The sequence below is a fragment of the Theropithecus gelada genome, chromosome 8 (assembly GCF_003255815.1).
Source record: "Theropithecus gelada isolate Dixy chromosome 8, Tgel_1.0, whole genome shotgun sequence".
In the NCBI taxonomy this organism is placed as follows: domain Eukaryota; kingdom Metazoa; phylum Chordata; class Mammalia; order Primates; family Cercopithecidae; genus Theropithecus; species Theropithecus gelada.
Genome location: NC_037676.1, coordinates 117,797,736 through 117,815,071, shown reverse-complemented (window position 1 = coordinate 117,815,071; position 17,336 = coordinate 117,797,736). Strand labels below are relative to the sequence as shown.

General features: G+C 35.9%; 1 protein-coding gene across 5 annotated transcripts in view; it reads left to right on the top strand.

The window, feature by feature from the left end:
* The window catches only part of TRPS1 (transcriptional repressor GATA binding 1), a 292,538-nt gene that overhangs the window by 56,738 nt on the left and 218,464 nt on the right, over positions 1-17,336 (top strand). The window contains exon 2 of one of the 5 annotated variants that reach the window (XM_025393989.1): positions 6,491-6,587. The exons of the other annotated variants lie outside the window; for them this stretch is intronic. The gene's annotated coding sequence lies outside the window, so the exon portion shown is untranslated. The remainder of the gene's footprint in view (positions 1-6,490; positions 6,588-17,336) is intronic. 5 annotated transcript variants of the gene reach the window in all.

Sequence of the window (17,336 nt, the reverse complement as noted above, 5' to 3'; positions counted from 1 at the left end):
GCAGTCCTTGGATCAAGGAGAAATTTCAAAATTCAAGTCATTATTTAAGACATACATTTCATGAAGCTATAACTACCATAGTGATTCCTCTGGTGGATCTGGACAAAGTGAGTTGAAAACTTTCTGGAAAGGATACATCATTCGAGATACCATTAAGAACATTCGTGATTCATGGGAGGTTGTCAAAACATCAGCATTAGCAAAAGTTTGGAAGAAGTTGATTCCGACTCTCATGGATGACTTGGAAGGCTTCAAGACATTAGTGGAGGAAGTAAGTGCAGATGTGGTAGAAATAGCAAGAGAACTAGAATTAGAAGTGGAGCCTGAAGATATGACTGAATTACTGCCATCTCCTGATAAAACTGGAATGGATGAGGTGTTGCTTCTTCTTAAAGATGAGCAAAGAAAGTGGTTTCTTGAGATGGAAGCTACTCCTGGTGGGGATGCTGTGAGCATTGTCGAAATGACAAAGGATTTAGAATATTCCATCAACTTAGTTGGTAAAGCAGCAGCAGTGTTGGAGATGACTGACTCCAGTTTTGAAGGAAGTTCTACCGTGGGTAAAATGCTATCAAATGGCATTACATGCTACAAACAAATCATTCATGAAAAGAAGAGTCAGTTGATGTGGGAAGCTTCATTGTTGCCTTGTTTTAAGAAATTGCCATAGATACCCCCACCTTCAGCAAAAACCTCCACTGAGCAGCCATCAACGATGAGGCAAGACCAGCAAAAAGACTACAAATTGCTCAAGACTCAGATGATTGTTAGTATTTTTTAGCATTAAAGAATGTTTTTAACTAAGTGCATTTTTTAGACATAATACTATCACCCACTTAATAGACCATTGTATAATGTAAATGTAGCTTTTATATGTACTGGGAAACCAAAATATTCATGTGATTTGCTTTATTGCAATATTAACTTTATTGTAGTGGTCTGGAACTGAATCTATAGTATCTCTGAGGTGTGCCTGTATATATATATATATATTTTTTTTTTTCAGGAAGTAAGCATGCTTTCAATATCAGAGATAAAAACATTAACGAAATATGTCTTTTTAGGGAATAATAAAAATGATTAAAATTACTAATGTTTTTGCTGGGGTTAGGTTATCAAAGCATTTTTTTTTAACACTGACACAGTCATTCATATTTTCTAGGAGAAATTACCATGCATCTTTGGAGTTATTTTTTATTTGATAGAAAAGATGTCCCTAACTGAGAGTACTAATTCTAAATTTTTGTTGACAGGTGCTGCTATTGAATTGTATTTGGATTATAAAATTCACAAGTTTCATAACTGGAGGCTTACAGAGTGCATTGATGAGATGATTAGAATTACTCTTTTGGTTATGTAAGTTTTTAAATAATGGAATAAGTTCTAGAAATCATACAAAAATTTCCAAAATAAGACTTTCAGAGGGTGTGAATAATAGTGATTTTCTGTCATTTTTGTCATTTAAACACAGTTCTCTATTATTTTTTTGCTCAGCAATAAATGAGTCAATAGGTCCATCTGTATGTTTCTGTTTGTATTCATATCGTATATATGACTATTATGTATGTATATAGTGTTTTTAATAAGTGAATGTGTGTGTGTATATATATGTTTTCTTTAATTTTTTTTTTGAGGCAGGGTCTTGCTGTGTTGCCCAGGCTGGTGTGCTGTGGTGTGATCATAGCTCCCTGTAGCCTTGAACTCTTGGGCTCAAGGGCTCTTCCAGCCTCAGCCTCCTAAATAGCTGGGACTACAGGCACAAGCCATCATGCCTGGCTAATTTTCTAATTTTTTGTAAAGACGGAGTCTTGCTATATTTTCTAGACTGGTCCTGAACTCCTGGCCTCAAGGAATTCTTCCCATCTCAGTCCTCCAAAGTGCTGGGATTACACATATATTGTAGACTTTGGAAATTAGGAAAACTGAAAAAGGAGTTTTGTTTTGTTTTTGAGACGGAGTCTCACTCTATTGTTCAGGCTGGAGCGCAGTGGTGCAATCTAGGCTTACTGCAACCCCCGCCTCCTAGGTTCAAGTGATTCTCCTGCCTCAGCCTCCCTAGTACCTGAGGCTACAGGCATGCGCCATCATGCTCAGCTAATTTTTTGTATTTTTAGTAGAGATGGGGTTTCACCATGTTGGCCAGGGTGGTCTCGAACTCCTGAGCTCAGGTGATCTACCCGCCCTGGCCTCCCAAATGAAAATGGAGTTTTCATTTCCATGTCACAGTTGTTTTTCAATATAGATCTTCAGTGACTGGAAGCCATTGCTATAGGCTGGTAATTTGATAACCCATTTTGAAATGTATTTGTTGAGCTCATTGTAATTCAGTGTGCCTCTGGTGAAAGGCGTGGGATGGTATAGATTGAAAGAATAATCTGTGGTTGTTCCCTACAGAGACCCTGCTGCCCCTTTTTGGACAGTCATCTTTTAACCTGGCACCCACTAGTGTATTTGCTAAAACGGAGTATTCCAAAATTTAAATGATGTCACATTTGAAAGCAATGCCAAGAAACAATGCGGCAGTTTCTAAATTTTGTGAAGCTAAAATCCCTGGTTACAAGAAAGAGTACATGTCACAGATGAGTAGTTAGTAATGACTTCAGTTTAGCAGGAAAAGAGCAATTCCCATATGCTGATTCTAGTCTCATAACAAAGAATGTTATAGAAAGATTGCACAGTATTTAACAAGCTGTGAGTTAATGTGACAGTGTCGGTGTATCTAGTTCCAGAAGGATAATCACTTTACCATATTTCTTCAAAAATATTTTAAGTTATATTCCAAAACAGAAAACTTGATACATATGAATCCAGACTGTTCCCTGCAACACCTCCCCACCCCCAAGTTAGGTAGTAAAATCAGGTTTAAGCAATTGAATTGCTTCCGACATGCTGGCTCCTAAATACCTGAATAAATGTAGAATTTCTATTGTCAGACTCAGAGGCTTCCTTGTTATATAAGGGAGAGTGGGTATAAATGAGAGTGTTGCATCTTGAACTGTAATTATCCAAAAACTTAGTTTTCAATACGTGAGTTTACCTCTAACCAATAGCCTCTCCTAATTTGAACATAGACTACATCCTTCAACACTTACGGAAACCTTAGGAGTTGAGAAAATGACGTAAAGTTGTATTGCTTTCAGTCCTTTGGAACACATACTCGTACTGTAGGTATGTTAGTTACCAGCAATTCATTTCCAGGGTTTTTCCCAAAGACCTGCTGTTTTATGCATGTTCATATTAGCACTATGATTTGCTTATTCCTGTGAACATGAACAACAATGACAGATAGCACTTTTGAACAGTAGACCTGTGTCTTTTAAAAGCTTAAAACTCCATGCTCATCATTTTGTCGCTGCAAAGATTCCTAAAGGCAGGCATGGGGAGGCGTTGTAGAATAGGGAGAGGATGTTATTTCCTTCAGTGGTTTAAGGAAATGCATGTTTTCCATCATGAAAGAAAAGATAATCATTATCAAATTCAGAGGATATTGTTTTATCATTCCTGTAATGAACTTGTGTCTCTTTTATCAATTAACATGTAGATGGATATTAGGAAAAACCAGGTTCAGGTAGAAAGAGGTACATAGAATTAATAATTCTTCATGAGGAATTTCTGCTAAGTGCCTTTTATAGAGTTTTTTTTTCTTGGAAATTTTTGAAATTATCAAGTATAAAGTTGATGCTTAAATTATGTTTTAATGTTTCTTAAGACTTTCTCTGGATTCAGATTATGGAATTAAGGTGTTTTGATACTATGAAAGTATGTGTTGCTAATACTGTAACATACTGTACATTTACTATACTGTCAATAATATATGTAACTACTACTGAGTATTGACTACTTTAAGAAGTTAAGGTCTCTCAGTTTGTCAAAAGAGACATTAGTCTTATATCGAGTGTCCTCATGAAGTGACATAAGCAGGAAACCGACATTCTACTACCACTTTTTGACTTTTTATTTATTTATTTATTTTTGAGATGGGGTCTTACTCTGTTGCCCAAGCTGGAGTGCAGTGGCACTATCTCAGCTCACTGCAACCTCTGCCTCCCAGGCTCAAGCAATCCTCCTGCCTCAGCCTCTGGATTACCTGGAACTACAGGCATGTGCCACCATGCCCGGCTAATTTTGTTTTGTAGAGATTGGGTTTCACCGTGTTACCCAGGCTGGTCTCCAACTCCTGAACTCAAGTGGTCCACCGACTTGGCCTTCCAAGTGCTGGGATTACAGACATGAACCACCACGCCCGGCCACTATTTGATTTATACTGTATTTTTAGTGTACAAACTGTTTAAGAGAAACATTGATCTTAAAGCATAAGAGTCAGTGACTTTGAAAAGTGAAAACAAGGGAAATCTGGTCAAATTTCCTTTTATCCTTCCACCCAAAATTGTTTGGCTGCCTGCGTTTTGTAATCATGTAATGATTGACTGCTGGACATTGTGGCTCACGCCTGTAATCCCAGCGCTCTGGGAGGCCAAGGTGGCAGGATGGCTTGAGCCTAAGAGTTTGAGACCAGCCTAAGCAACACAGGGAGACCTCATCTCTACAAAAATATATAAAATTCAATTAACCCGGAATGGTAGTACATGCCTGTTGTCCCAGATACTTGGGAGGCTGAAGCAGGAGAATTGCTTGAGTCTGGAAGGTCAAGGCTGCAATGAGCCATGATCATGCCACTGTACTCTAGCTGGGACAACAGAGCAAGACCCTGTTTCAAAAATAAATAAATAAATAAATGAATGAATAAATAAATAAATAAATAGATAAATATCATATAGTGATTGAATTTACCTGTGCAGAAAGTACCTTTTTCTCCCAATGGGTGCTGGCATCTTCTTTCAGTATATATAGAGTGGCCACTTCGTGTGCTACTTGTTAGCAGTTTATAGTCTAATGGGGGAAGGATAGGAGGAATAAAAGAAATTATAGCACATTGCATTTACTGTCTATTTCAGTGTGCATTATCTTATTCATTTAATTTGTACTCTCTTTTCTGTTTATTCACTTAAAAAAAAACCTGTAAAATAGGCCAGTTATACATATTATTGTGGGAATTAAGAAAGTGAAGATGTGAGTAAGCTCAAAGAAGAGGGTAAAAACCCAGCCAAAACCACTATTGGTTTTGGTTAATGTGCTTGCATAATCCTTTGAATCTGTGCCTTTTCTGAGTGTATGTGTAAAATTGTGCGTAAGTGTGTGTAGTTCTCTCTGTATCCTGTCCAACTTTGGCAAAGGGGTAGTTTTGCCAGAATTTGCTTTTGGAGCTACAAGGAGATCTCTGCCCACACCTTTTTCGTGAGGTCAGTTACCTCACATTTGAGAACAACGTCAATTTTTTTGGCCTTAAAGGCAGTGTTGGCTTGTGCCTAAATGTACCTTCATGACTTAACACAAATTCACAAATCAAACTATTTTTTTCATTGCACTCATGTCTTGGGGCTCTCCACGGCAGAGTCTTAGCGGAATTGTTTTGGAATAGACACAAAGATTACTAACCTCTGTGGAAAAGTACCCTGACTTCATAGCGTTCCTACTTCAAAAACAAACTCCGTCTGGATGGCGAGTCACTGGGAGACTTGAGCGATTACGAGGGAGATTTGGTGTAAAATGGAATTTTAGATCAACCTTTAGCACCTAAATCTGAGGTCTGTCAAGTCTCTGTTTTTATAGATCTGATTTGAAATAAAGAGGTGTGTTCTGTTGAAGCTTTCCTGGCCCTTATTTTAGCTACTGATTTACATGGGATGTACTAGTGGGGATCATAATTGAGTTTTAACCAAGTTCTGGGAAAGCTCCCAGTGGGACTGGGAAAATCTGGCTCATTTTGGAAAACCTATATTTATGTTTTTAAATAATTTGGAAAACCTGATAAAATGCTGCAGGTGTAAGAACTTAAGAATTACAATGGATCAGGATAAACGGGGCTAGAATAAAACACTAAGTACAGTCAGACAGTCCATGGAAACAAACAGATGGGTGTCAAGAGCTAAGTTAGTGAGTTGATCAGCTCTATTTTTGTCTTTTCAGTAAGTTTCATGAAGCTTGTCCAGTAAACATGAATAACTTCAATAAGTTCATGCAGCAAATATTCATTAAGCAGCACCTACTCATTTATGGGATACTGTACTAAGGTGTGAGAATATCAATATGAATGACAACAAAAGAACACTGTCCAGGCAAGCATACAAATAACAGATAAATAAAATATTGATAGTCATAACCCCAATATAGCTATATAAAGATGATCATAGCACATAAATTCTGGAAAACTCCAGTATCGTTAATGTCTCACGTGTGTATATCAGTCAGCCCATCTTTTTATCTGAACCTGTGCGATATGTCTGAAGTTTTAAAAATTCCACTTCTTTTTATGATCAGAGTTGAAGATTTATTTTGAAACCCATAACTTTTCTTCATTTTCTACCTTTCCCTTCTTCAGTCTGCACGTCACACCGCATGTAGTTTAGTTTTCCTGATCTCTTCTTTTTAGAAACTTCAAGTGGCTTCCTGCTTTCTGCAAGTGGTCCAGCGTCATCAACTGGGATTCAAGATTCTATCTTACTAACCTTGGCAACCACGTCTTCCATGTGAGCCATTTGTTTTAAACCTAGATTCTTCTCTGTTTCTTGGCATATGTTAATATTGTTAGCAACCTTTTGTTTCTTTTACTCCTGTTTGCTGGAATCCCCTTTTCTGTCTCCTGTAGCTGTGCAATTCTTATTTCTCTCTCAGGATGATCTTCACTCTCATCTCTATTAACTGTTTCCTCTGCCATTGACCACATTGGTTATTTTATTGTGAATGAAAGAAATAATAGAAATATTAATAAAAGATAGCAAACTGTTAGTACTTACTGATTACTTTTTTTTTTTTTTTTTTGACAGAGTCTCACTCTGTTGCCCAGGCTGGAGTGTGGTGGTGCAGTCTCAGCTCACTGCAGCCTCCACCTCCCGGGTTCAAGCGATTCTCCTGCCTCAGGCTCCCAAGTAGCTGAGATTACAGGCACCCACCACCACACCCAGCTAATTTTTATATTTTTAGTAGAGACGGGGTTTCACCATGTTGGCCAGGCTGGTCTTGAACTCCTGGCCTCAAGCTGTCCTCCCTCCTCGGGCTCCCAAAGTGTTGGGGTTACAGGCGTGAGTCACCATGCCCAGCCAAGTACTTAACTGATTACTTTCAAGGGAATTTACTGTTTGCACTGCTCATTTTGGTGCTAAATCATGTCTCTTTCTGTATTATTACTGAAATGTTTAATGTGAGGCTTGTTTCTTTAACAAAGGTAGCTAGCTTCTAAGAGAGCAATAATTTTCTCTTCGAATTTAAACATATTATATGCCCAATAAATACAGTTATGAATAAATTAATTATGTGTATGACATTTGGTGTTGCATTGGTACTTTATTTTCCAGCCTGATAGACAAGAGTGACTTTTAAAACCATCAATGCCTCTGCATCTGTGACACAGTAAACAGGAACCCTATTGAAAATTAAATGTGTCATCTTGTGCTTCATAGCCAGACTATTAAGCTTTTAGGAAGAGATCAATTTAAAATAAATGATATGTATGTACATATATGTTAATATGTAAATATAGAGAATATAATGATTATATTTACGTGGTTGTATTTAATTCCTGATAATTAAAAAAAACAGGACTATTGGCATTATCTTATCAGACAATGAAAAAATGCATCAAAATCAGAGACAATATTTTAAATAAAAAATTTATGTCATTTCAGTAATGCTTTTTTACTTGACATGATTATGTAGAAAAACTATCCATAATCCAGTAGTAAATGTTTTGTATGAAAACTTGATGTAAACTTTTGTGAATACATATGATACATTGTTATCTAATATTTTCAGGAAAACAGACATTTTCTACAGTATTTATGTGCTAATCTTTTATTTCATAGAATTGAAAAAATTAACCAAACACCACAGAAATTGCTAATACCACTGAACTTCTCTCAGTTCCCTAAGAAGCCACATTCTTCATCCAGGCCTTTCCCAGGTCTTCTGCTGTTTCTTCTGTTGGAATCACTCAATCCTCTTTTCACCTTGCCAGTTTTTCCTATCCTAGTTTGTGTTCTTCCTTTTTACCCGCAGACCCCTTGTTGTTATACCAAACTGACATCAGTCACTGCTCTTCCTTGTTTATTTATTTCTTCTCTCCAGGTAGACTATAACCTCACTCAGGGTAAGTTTCTTCTCTGCCTTGTTCACGGTTGTAGCCTCAACACCTTACTCAACACTTTACTCAATGCCTGACACATAGTTGGCCCTCAGAAACTATGTTGAATGAATAAATGTTACGTGAGTTTTGACTTATGAGCATCAGTTATCATATCACTTGGTCGGTTTGTAATATTTGCCCAAAAATAGGATTTAGTGCTAAATGAGTGCTGATGCCAGCAGATACCTTTGACCTTGGTTTCTGGAGAAAAAAAAAAAATCTTGTATCAGCTTGTTTGGATAATTATTTGCAGAGGTTTCGAGAAAGGGAAGTGATAGATACCCAGATGAATAAAGTATAGAACTTTTGACATGACTGACTTTATTCTAACTTATTGCATCAAAGACTATAGCAGTCATCTCTCAAGCAGTATTCTGGCTGTCAGAAAATATTCTTGAACAGTGCTATCTTTTTTTTTTTTTTTTTTTTTTTTTTTTTTTTTTTTTTTTTTTTTTTTTTTTTGGGTTTGGGGGGGGGTGGGGTTAATGTTTTTTTTTTTTTTATATGAATNTCCGCCTCCCGGGTTCACGCCATTCTCCTGCCTCAGCCTCCCGAGTAGCTGGGACTACAGGCGCCCGCCGCCTCGCCCGGCTAATTTTTTGCATTTTTAGTAGAGACGGGGTTTCACCATGTTAGCAAGGATGGTCTCGACCTCCTGACCTCGTGATCCGCCCGCCTCGGCCTCCCAAAGTGCTGGGATTACAGGCGTGAGCCACCGCGCCCGGCCGAACAGTGCTATCTTTTAACTGGTTAGCACTCTCCGAAGTATTTCATGTGTTTTTTTCACTATTCATACCCTGGACTACATGTATTACCTGCCAGGATCCATCTATTATTTTAGCTCATTTGGACTACATTGGTGATACTTCATGAAGGAGAATTCCACTTTTATTTCAGTAAACCAGGGCAGGATATTTTGGGACCTACAACCAACTGTCTTTTCTTTCCTTTTTTCTTTTCTTTTCATCTTTTATTTATTTTTTTTTAACCTAGGAAGATGGTAAACACTTAGTAGGCTGCAATTGTCTTTCTTAATGACTGCCATAATGTCTCACACTTAATATAACTTGTTCTATTTTGATGTTAAAACAGGGCATTCTTAAGGTTACAACAAGATTAAAAGTACTGTTTGGTATTCTCATGATATGTTAAGTTATTTAAATAACAGTATTGTTATTTAACATGATATGTTAAGTCATTTAAGTAACAGTTAAATAATAGTATTGTATTTTCTGAATAGCACCCTGGTTTGCAGGCTCAGTAAACATGGTGTCATTAGCAGGTATAAAGATGGTGGTAATACCACCAGATACCAGTACTGTTTAGGTGAAATCTGTAATAATTTGCTTTTGAAATAATCCGGTAAAACTGTTACTATGAAATGCTGTTTTGCAAAAATTTTAAAGGATTAATGGACGTGATTAATTTTAAATAATGCTATAGAGTGCTGCTTTTTCCTGGGTAATATGTTGCTTCTTTCACAAACATCCTTTTCTATCCATGTGTAGGCTTATTTCCTGTAGAGAGCAGTAAAGCATGTAAAGCATTAATCATGCTTTGACTTCTAGAACATGTAAAGCATTTGTAGACTGGGGATCGGTCAACTAATTCTTACTTTGCTTAAACCCAAAGTTCTCAAGCTTGTTTAGGTGACTGTAGTCTTGGACTTTGTGGTTCTGTCTGAGAAACTCCATGGAATAGTGTTAAATCATCATATCATACAAAGATGGGGTAAATTATGTACAATACAATGTGATTGTATTGTATCAGTGTGTACCTACAAAACAAAGACTAAATGCCACATGAAACAGTTTTTTAAGGAATAAGATTTTCCAGTTTTCTTGTTAACACATTTGTGTGCTGCCTTTTTTTTTTTTTTTGGTTAGTTACTAGTACACATTAGAAGCCTTTTGACACTAGAAGCCAAAGTCTTAAGAAAATATTAACCAGGTATAAAGTTTAAAACTGATGGCATTTTACCTATTAACTTATCTTTTTTATGCAAAATAAGAAACCACTCATCATTATTCTGTTAGTGAGATGGGATACCTCGGTCTACTGGTATTACATAGATTTACAGCAACCACCTTAGATGAAGGTAGAATCTAGCACACACTTCATTTAAACACAACATTTATTCAGCCTTATAAAAATATTCAGAATTTTAGATACATGAATTCTCTGAAAAAAACACAGTATTGTTTTATTTGCTCTCTTTCATCTGTTCCCTCATGTCTTCTTGGGTAAGCAGTTACAACTTAACCCCCTTTCAGTTCCAGTTTCCTCATTTGTCAAATAGGACTACTAAATAACTAGCAGGCTTTTGGTGAAAACCAACTGGGGAAATTATGTGAGCCAGTAAGCAAATGGCTGGTACATAATAAGTACTCAAGAAATGTTAGTTCTCTTCCACCTTTACGTAGCTTGTCTTTGTCATATAATCAAGATAGTGCATCCTCATGAAACATTTAATATCTACAGATGTGTGTCTGTGCTTGCCTTTCCACCACCACCACCACCACTGGCAGAATCACATACAGAGTTCTTATTCTCTCTTCTCTTTCCCTGTCTCTGATTATCTTCACCCCTGTTAGGGTGTCTGTTGCTTTCTGCTCTTGTTTTTGCCCTTCATCTCTCTTTTCAAACTCCTCACCCTTTGAAATCCCATTTGTTCAGAACACTTTATTTTCTCTTCAATTTCTCTTCTCTTCCTTCTTTTACCACCTGTTTGCCTGCTAGAGCACATCCTGGCCTTTTCTCCCCTGTAATTCAGCCTGAGGTGTCAATGACCCATTCCACTCCATTGGATTGCTTGATTTGCTCATCAAAATATTGCAGCTCAAAGGTTTCTTCTCAATGTATTACTCCATGCTCTCTGCAGAGCAACTGCTGTTTCACTGAAAAATCGCACACACACTCTTAAACTCTAGCTGAAAAGTGCACAGATCTTAAGTCTGTAGCTCAATGAATTATTACAAAACAAATACACCTGTGTAACTATCGCTCATGTCAAGAAATACAATGTTGCCAGTACTCTAGAAGCCCTTTGTGCTCCTCCTGATCTCTCTTCCTCAGTCACTCTCCTGACTGCTAAACACATTAGATAGTTCTACTTGTTTTTGAACTTTGCCCGTGTTTGTATACATTGAAAGCATACGTTGGTTTGTGTCTGGCGTGTCACAATCAGCATCATGTTTGTAAAATTCATTCATGTTGTATATAGTTTGTTCATTTATATTGTAGCATAATATTCTGTTGTATGAACAGGTATTGTATTTTATAATCATATACCACAACTTTAAAAACTCTATTCTACTGCTGTTACAGATTTAGGTTGTTTCCAGTTTGAGAAATTCAGAAAGTAATACTGTGAGAATTGGGGTGTGTGTCTGTGTGTGTGTGTGTGTGTACACGTATTTTAAAATTAAACTTCTGGTTTTGTGTCCTTCTGAATGTTTTAAGTTTCTTGGAGTCTAATCCAGATGTTTGAGGCTTTTCTGTATTCTTTTTATGTTCCAGGCTGTTCTCTTAAAAGATAAACTATTTATTTTTTATGTATTATGCTACTTGTACAGTATATTTTGAATTTTGGAATGTTGCAGAATACAGAATGAAAAATTTGTAAATAAAACATATATATACAAATGCATATATTTGTAGTAAACATTATATATTTAATAAACCTATTACATACCATATGATGTTCATGTATAAAAGATACATAATCATCCAAATATATAAACATACAAATTCATTTTACTGATTACTATACCCTTATTATAGAATTATCACTATATAGAGACTGTGCCAATTTTTAATGAACTTTCCTCTGTGTAATCAGTCTACAGATATTTTTGATGTGTAAAGTTATACAAACATTTATGGAATCCAAATCAAACCAACATGGTTGTGATTTACCATTAAAAAAGTAAATTCAATAGTTCTTATTTCTCATGACTTGTGCATTGCTTGATCTGTGCCTATGGATCTAGAGCTATGATATCTGATTCTTTTTTCAGCCTAAATAAGGAGAAAATTAATGCCTTGATTCCCTGGATGTCTTGATTTGGTTAGTTATTACGTTGTTGAGACAACTTTAGCATTTTTTCTAGCTGTTAGTTTCCTGAGCCTATTTAATATCAAGAGATTCAGACTTTCCTTGAAGACAAAAGCAATATGTAGAAATTTTCAAGTGTGTCAACATCCATCTATCCATCCATCCAATAAGAATAAGTGCCTACTGTGTCATAGGCCTGTCACTGTGAGGAAGGGCATAATAGTATCACTTGGCTTTTTAAAAACTTGCATATCCCTTGTGCCAATAATCCCTTATACTTTATTCCTCTGCAATAGTCACCATCAGAGTCTGCCAGTGCTAATGATGGAAATGAGCCTCAGGTGTGTTGCCCCTGGAAAAAGCTTGTGATCACTGATGAGATGTAGCTATGTATATATATATAATTATTATATATCTATATTTTGGTTACTATCCCATAGATGACTGGATATCTATTATTTTGAATTAACAATAATAATATAACTCATAATATATTTTCTGGTTTGAAGGGTTTCACAGTCTAGACCAGTAGCCTAAAACATAAACACATAGTTTCGTGTAAAGTGGCAAGTACCTCAAGAGAAGATATGCATAAGGTGCCACGTGACGGTGGAGAAGACTAAGTTTTGCTTATGAAAATTGTAGAGGGCTTTGTAGAAGTGAATCCATTTTAGAGACATGTAGTTTGGTAATGTTGGTGATGTGTTAGGCATTATGAGGCAGATTCAAAAGTTAGGATAATCTGGTAGTCTGTGAGAATATTGGGAAGATTGTATATTCATTTACTTGACGTAACTATAGAGGCAGACAAATATGTCTGATAGCAGCCTTTGTAACATGGCATCTTGTAGATTGTGTTCTCTTGTAAGTTTCTTAAAATGGTATCACTTTTTGCGTTGGTTAACTGTTAAAGTGTTTATGAGAAATGCATTGGGAAATGCAGTGGTCTTTAGATTCCTTCAGACTCAGCTTGTTCATGTGCTAGGTCTGTGTCTAGGCAAGTGACTTAACTTCTCCATGTCTTAGCTGCATTATCTGTAAACTGTGAATGATAATAGCACTTAAAGAATGGTTCATCCAAATTAAAATCAAATGAGATAATGCACTCTTGGCACAGTTCCTGGCTCGTATAATAAGAACACAAAATATTTTTGTTATTAGCTAAAAATTCAGGTTAGAATATGTATCAACATTGAAGATCATAGGCCTTAAAAAAATCTACCTCTGACTTTTGGTTTCTTTCAACATCCAATTAAACTCTGAAATAATTATTTGTAAAATACCTGAATCTGGAATTATATATGTATATGTATGTGTGTGTGTGTGTGTGTGTGTGTGTGTGTGTGTGTGTGTGTATTCCCTTACTCTGTTATGACAGGTGTCCACAACAAGATTGATGGAGAAATTACTAATTGGGGTGCAGATGGTGAAAATCTTTTCTAAAGCTCTGTGTCTGTGTATGCTTAGATAGATTCTTAAGTTTATATTGAATTTGAAAGTGAAGATTGACTAGATTGCTATACAAAATACTTAACAAGTGAGCTAATTTCCGCCTGAATTCTATAGTACTACTCATGTATATCACGTCACGATTCTTCCTCTCATATGTGAATGTGTAAAATAGAGGCTGTGTGGGATGGGTCCAGAAGGAACTCGTGGTCATCCTCTCAGGCTTGAATCTCACCAGTCTATCTGGCTTTGTGTTTACAATTAATTTAAGATTAATCACCTGTTTCAGATTTACTTTGACATCTGCCTAACTTATTTTTTATTTTATTTCTTCTTTCTGATCTTTTGTTTTAATCTTTGGGGGTAAGATAATGCAATAATGATAAAACAAAATTCAAAAGCCCATAAAGCTATGGGATCTGCTTGGGATTTTCAAGGGTGAGATAGGGTCTGTACTAGACATGTGTTTACTGATTGTGACCCCAGGCATTGGTTTTCTGTCCTTCGTTGTTAGGACAGGTGGATCTGGGGACACAGACTGAGTGGAGTAGGGAAGAAAGGATTTATTAATAACCAGGGAGGAGCATGTGGGTTAGATCTGAGTTATCTGCAAGCATTTGAGAACTACCGATTGTAACTATGTGAACTGAAGATGTGTCAGTGCAATCCTGGGTCTTTCTACGTTCCATATTTAATTAAAAGCCTTTGCCGTATCTTGGTTCCTGACTCAATTTTAATCAGATAAAATTTAAGTTATTATAAAATAATGACAAATTTAGCATACAAGGTTTTAAATTGATCACAGTAGCTGGACAGCATTGGCAACAACAGTTGTAAAAGTAGAGCTTCTTTATGCAGTGCTATCTGTATAATCGATTTAGCTCAAAGACAACATTGAGTTTATATCCACATATGTTTATGAATGTATAATTTTGACACCTGGGATTTTATTGTACATAGATGTTTTATCCGTTCCCTTTTAAAAATCCAATGTTCTATCTGTAATGCTCTTCATACACATTCTTTCAAAAAATTCTGATTCTAAATCTTTAATCATGATACACCTTGATCTTCTTTTAATATAGATAGCTCTTCTCGAGGAAGAAAACCAAAAAGACAAAAACAAATTCTTCAGAATAGCCCACGTCATAACAAAACATCTTAGTCTTTTTGCCAAATTAATGAAGGAATACTGTTTTTTTCTTTTTTCCTTAACTATGCATGCTTTAAAATCTTGGTTAAATTTCTTCCTTGAACACTACTGTCTTAGAGTGGCCTTTCCCACTGTGTTCAGCAGAACATTAGTTCTGTTGGCTAAATGGCGCTATGTGACATAAAGTCAAATGAGATTGGGAAATTTCAGTCCGAATTGAGCAGATGTCACCCTCTGCAATCCCTAGGACTTCTTAGAGCTGTAATCGCTAATGTACATTCTGGATCTCTGGGAGGGATATGTATTATACAGTTTCCATTAAACTTAATTTGACCAAGGGATCTCCTTTCATTTTCTTTTTTTGAAGCTAATATTATGGGAAGAGTGTAGAGATAAGTCTTGGGTTTCTTGTCGTCTATGCTTAAACAGTTACCATATTAAAATCCCAGGCAGAGCTTAGCTAAACTTGTGGTGAGCATGGCAGAATGTTCTGAAATACCATAATGTTTCTTCAAAAATGTTCTTATAGTTGAAGCTTTCTAAGCCTGTTACTTATCCAACTCTAAATTATGAACGGATTCTATGTTTACTTTTTTCACCCATACATAAAGCTTTTCATATCCTAGAAGTCAAGAAAAAGTGATTTAATCTTACCATGAGAAGTTGCTTCCAAGTGTGTGTGTGTGTGTGTGTGTGTATATATATATATATTTTAAGATCAGTTTTCTTTGGAAAATTTCTCCGTACTTAACAAAAGAGAGAAAATGACTCCTCTGTGTGTGTGTGTGTGTGTGTGTGTGTGTGTGTGTGTTTGTAATTTTTTTTGTCAGAGTGAAAAGTGATGCTAATTAGGTTAAAATAAGTATTTGGCACTAAATAGGGTGGTATCTAAACCAAATTTTGTATTTTGTACTAAATTTCCAAATCCTTTTTGTTGCCTGAATGGATTAGCTGGTTCATTGTAATGTTTGTGTTATCTGTTGGATACGTCTATGGTTGTCCTTAGTCCATTGGTCCTCAGATGGGTGCAGGCCATTTAAGCTGCTCCCTGTGGTACAGTAGGGGTGAACATAGTGCTTTGTGAGTTATTTCCTAGTTTCATGAGGAAGAACTATTGCATATGGAGGCACAAACTTACTTCCCTTCATTTTAGAGATACACACACATGCATATGCACGCATACAGAGTACATTACAGGTGTAAGTTCTCAGTATGTCTTCACAACATCATTTTTAATCTTATATTAGATTTGGCACTTTTAATACTACTAGTAGTAGTATTAAATACTGAATATACTTTGCTGAATATACTTGGCTTACTGGTGCTGTGAAGACAACGAGCATTCTAATTGCAGTATGTTATCTTTATGGTAAGTGTCTATTAGATTCACTACACTGTATATGTGTGTCAGTTTACCAAATGGATTTGCAATGATTGACACAGATTTCTTAAGGGAGAACTAAGAAAGCTGTTAGTTATATTGGTGGATTGAGTTAATAATTGAGATTTTCTTTTCTATTGATTAACAGGTTGGAAAACAGAGAAAAGCAACATTAATACATTAAAAAATTAAACTACCTTTACTATTCAGTGATAGTTTTCACCAATTGCTGGGAACATAGTCAAAGGCATTCCTACAAAGCACAGCACTCATTATTTTTGTTATGAGTGAAAATCTAATTTACATACAATAAAATGTCAATTCACATCATAACCAGCAAGATAAATAGAAACATTTATACTCTTCGATGAGCTACTCTTTTTGAACTTAAATGCTGTGCTTGGCTCTTTGCCCAGAGACCAGTTGAAATATTCTAAGTTTAACAGAGAAGTAGGGATGAAGTTGAAACTGAGTTGTGTGCAAATGTAAAGTCAGATTGGCCTGTGTGAATCAACAGTTGTCATTGCAGATATTTTAATTGTATGTGTGTGTGTGTATGTGTGTGTGTGTGTTTGAGAGGAAAACAAAAGGAAAAACTACTTTTCTTCAGGGAAACAAATGGTAACATTTCTAAATTTGCACAGTGAAATTGTGATCTTATTCAAATCAGGGATTTCAATACGTTTGCCTCTCACTAGTTATGAAAGGAAAAATAATCAATTCCCCTTGCCATTTGAGACTCCATGATGTATTCTTGCTCTATTTTAGTTTCCCTAGTTAGTGAAATAGGTGCATTCTTTTTTTTATTTTTTCAGATATATCCTACAGTGTCATTGTGACTATAGCCTAAAGTCTTTGAAAAAATAGTTTTGTAATTTTCTTATAAAAGTACAATGGTTAATGAATTTTTTTCTCTAACATGTATTTGGATATAGGAAGATTCATTTAGGCAAATAGAACATTATTACTTAACTTACCACACTATCTCCTTTTACTTAGACAAGTGCATTTGAAATGAGATATTTAAAATCTAGAGAACATAGCAAGATGAAATAAA